Genomic DNA, 4,447 nt, shown 5'->3' on the forward strand with positions numbered 1-4,447 from the left:
GAGGGTGGGAGGAGGGGAGGGAAATGGGAGGCTGGGAGGAGGCGGATACTTTTTTTTTTCCTTTTCTCAATAAAAAAAAAGAATAAAATCAGAAAAAAAAAAAGCCCCAACCAATTTTTTTTATGTGGCAAACTGAAGGAACACTTTTTAAACTCCTCCCTATTCTGTCTCTCAGATTTTATGCAGGCTTTTTTTCTTTTTCATTGCTTCAAGTCTTGGATTCTCAAGTTTTCCTCATTGTCTCATTGTAAGATCCTTGGAAGGTCCAAGAACTTCTTTCAGGTTCTCAATCTTAGAACAAATAAAGACTTGATTTGCAACTCTGGTTTTCACTGTATGTTTAGTTCTTGCGGATATCACCCACTACAATGGACATGGATATAAATTTCATCAACGTACTGATTTGTGTTACATTTCATAAGGCTTGCACTATAAACTGCAGAAAGGTATGTCTCACTGAGTTAGAGCTACAACACACACACACACACACACACACACACACACACACACACACACACACCAGTATATAGAGGTGTCCCTGTAGTGACTACCAGCTTTATCTTTACTTGAACTCTGTACTATGCTGTCCAAGTGAGCACAGGTTTCCTGCAGAAATACAGAAAGAACACAGAGGTTACATGGAAAACCCAGTGTTACACACACATAGACACAAGGTATTTGTCTTTCCCTTGCTGTAATAAAACACCCGAGAAAGCAAAGGAAGAAAGGTTTGTTTTTGGTTTTATGATTTCAGAGCTGTTCCTACATGGTTAGTTAGGTCTGTTCTTTTGTAGCAAGAACATCATTGCAGGGAGCATGTGATGAGCAGATTCGCTTATGGCTGTGGGAAGTCAAGGCAGAAAAGGGGAACTGAGGACAAATGCATCCCTTTAAAGTACCCACAGTGTCACAGTAATCTGTGTTCTCCAACTGCGCCCCATTTCCTACAGTTTCCGCCACGTCCTAGTAGTATGTATCCTGAACTTAAGTTCCTGGGGGTGGGAGGGGAGAAGCGTGTCCCTCCCTGTGATAAAGATTCGACCATGCTGACTGACTGATGAGAGTGTCTGTCATTGTGGAGAATGAAACGTTGAGGTCAGGAGCCCAACTATCTTGGGCTATCTTTAGCTGCATTAATAGCCACTTAGGGCACAACTGTGTTTGACCTAACATGATTGGGACTACCAGATACATATCTCTCTATCTCTATCTCTATCTCTATCTCTATCTCTATCTCTATCTCTAATCTCTATCTCTCTCTATCTCTATCTCTATCTCTATCTCTATCTCTATCTCTATCTCTATCTCTATCTCGATCCTTAGCTTCCATTAAGACAAAGGCTAAGAAAGTCATCCCATAGTATCTGAGATCTGTAGCAGGGGCTTTGCCATAACCTGCCTACCTAAGGTTTGATGTTTACATCACAGTGTTTTAAAAACGCATTCATTCTTTGTTCTGTCACTGTTTCATGAACCCTTTACCACATAAAAACATTGGATGACCTAACTCCGTGTTCCTGGCCATCATCACTCAAGTTCAACTCCAGAGTAACCCATCTCCTATTCTTTTTGTGGTGGGTGGGACCTGTGAGTTTTGACAACAGAATCTACCAGTATTGATCGATTGATGAAGATGGAATCCTCATGATCCACTCACTTCTGAATAGTGCTACAGTAGGGACAGAAACACTGCCACACAGGTCTTTGGGGGGAATATTCTAGACCAAAGCTGTAAGAGATAACAGTGTAAGCTGTGTATGATTTAGATCATAATTGTCTGTCTTTTCTTACTGACCAACTGTGAAACTCTTAGGCAGTAGAAGCAATAAAAACTGCCTTTTTTATAGTAGGGTATTGCTTTCATAGACTCATGTGTTTGAATGGTTGGCCTTAGTGAGTGGCACTATAAGGAAGTGGTGTGTCCTTGTTGGAGGAAGGCTGACACTGTGGAGGCAGGCTTTGAGGTCTCATATGTGCTCAAGCCATGCCAAGTGGGACAGTTAGCTTCCTGTTGCCTGCAGATCAAGTTGTAACACTCTCAGGTCCTTCTCCAGCACCATGCCTGCCAGCATACTGCCAAGTCTCATCATGAAGATAATGGACTAAGCCTTCGAAACTGTAAGTCGGGCTGAATTAAATGTTTTCCTTTATAAGAGTTGCCATGGCCCTGGTGTCTCTTCACAGCAATAGAAGCCCTAACTAAGACATAGGGGTATGTATTTCTTTTCAATGTAAATTGAGCACAGATTTCCTTCTCTCTATCCACTACTCAGGCTCGCTCACTCACCATTTACCCAGGTGTGTGTACTTTCCAACAGAACATGCTCAGTCTCTGCATTTATACTTGTGGGAAATTCATAAATTAAATACAGAATTCCCCGGCCTGTGTCTTAGTTACTCTCCCATTGCTGTGAAAAGACTCCATGGCAAAGGCTACTTACACTAACAGAGTTTATCGGGATCTAGAGTTTCTGAGGGTGAGTTGATCAAAATTATGGTGGGGAGGATGGTGGCAGGCATGCACACTGCAGGCAGGCAGACATGGTGCAGACAGGCAGGCACGGTGCAGGCAGGCATGATGCAGGCATGCAGGCACAGTGCAGGCAGGCAGACACGGTGCAGGCAGGTTGCATGAACTTTGATTTGACTCTGCTCTTTAGGAACAGACAAGTCTTTAAAGCTGTTTTTTCCCCATGTGTCTCTCTCAGCACAAACCTTGGCTCCATCATTAAATTTCCTTGCTTATCTTTTTCCCAAAAGCTATACATTTTGTATTTTTTATCCCACTTGCTCTTTTTTATTGTAGAGCTACATAATAGTTATCACCAATAATAAGTACACCAAAGAGTCAATGATAGTGTGTATTGAAATGTCCTCTGCCAATGAAATTCACCCAAAACTCTTCAATTTAGCTGTGGGCAGGTTCTTAGGGCCCGGGGAAAAAGCAAGCACCATTTTTGTCTGTCAAGAGAATGGTTTATAGCCAGGTTGCTTATGTTGTTCCACACTGAAACCTCTTGAGCTGGGCATCCATGGTTCATATTGCTCTCAGCACTGATGTCTTCCAGGCTTGCCTATGAAGCCTCACTTACAGCATCCAACTGCTTTTCTAGTTCAAAGTAACAAAGACTTCCATATTCCTCCAAACCCCACATAGTCAGGCCTATCACAACCACAGTCAACTCCATTCCTAGCTTTGTACTTGCTACTTTGTATCGACTTTGTTAGTTTGTCTTTGTTTCTTTCCCATTGCTGTGAAGACACACCAGAATTGAAGACCTTTCAGAAGGGCTTGTGGGGGTTGACAGTTTCAGAGCATGTTATGGTCAGTGCCCATCATGGCAGGAAGCATGGCGGCAGTCTGACTAGCATGGCACTGGAACAGCCCTGAAAGCTTACATCTTATCAGCAGAAGGTGGACAGAGTCCACTGGAATTTCATGGGCTTTTGAAACCTCAAAGTCCATCCCCAGTTATTTATCTTCTCCAACACGGCCAGACCCCCCACGACTTCCAATGGCTGAGGACCAAGCGTGCAACTATATGAGCCTATGAGGGGCGTTCTCATTCAAACCACTACAGGCTAAATGTTTGCATATTTGTAAAATTCACACATTTTTTTCCCTAAGTCCGAACGCAAAGTTATTTTGAGATGGAATATTTGGAAAGTAATTAGGTTTAGAAAAAGTCAAGAGGAAAAGGCAATGACCAGGAGACAGGCACCCCTTTATGTGTAGGAACTATTGACAATTTATCCACACACATGCACAGAGAGAGACTAAGAAATGCCAAGCTGGAGAGAAGTCACTTGAAAGAAAGGATAAGGCCTCATTAGAACCCTGACCTCAAGTTTCCATCTTCCTGAAGGATGCACCAGAAAATGCTTATGGCTTAAAGTACCCAGTCTATGGTGGTGTTTTGTTATGACAGATTTAGCCAGCTAAGATGGGAAATAAACTTCCTCAGTGGGTGTCAGAGGGTGGATGAAGGCCCTATGAGTAAGCTTTGTTTTGCCATCTGTCTGGTGTACTACAGACACAGTTTTCCTCCCTTAACTATTTGCTATGTGTCACTAGACCTGCTCTTAGGTTGTTGCTGTTCCCACTCAGAGGGCAAGGACTATGGGCCTCCCACATCTGTCTTGCTGCTGGGCTGCCAACTCTGTTACAAGGTAAGGTCTGAAGAATCAAACTTGATTCTTCAGCCTACAAATCTTCAGAACACGGTGATTTTACTTCGGTCCTTCAGCCTTCTACCTTCTTCTCTTTCTACCACTCTGTGTATCTTATTACCTTGCCTGGGTGAGGCAGTCACTTCCCTCTCTTCAACCCATTTCCAGTCAAAGTTTTATATATAGGGTGCTGTGCCATCTCTTTAAAAGACACTGAGAAGAGCCGGGCGATGGTGGTGCACTTCTTTAATCCCAGCACTCGGGAGGCAGAGGCAGG

Source organism: Microtus ochrogaster, chromosome 5 (genome assembly GCF_000317375.1).
Source record: "Microtus ochrogaster isolate Prairie Vole_2 chromosome 5, MicOch1.0, whole genome shotgun sequence".
Classification (NCBI taxonomy): Eukaryota; Metazoa; Chordata; class Mammalia; order Rodentia; family Cricetidae; genus Microtus; species Microtus ochrogaster.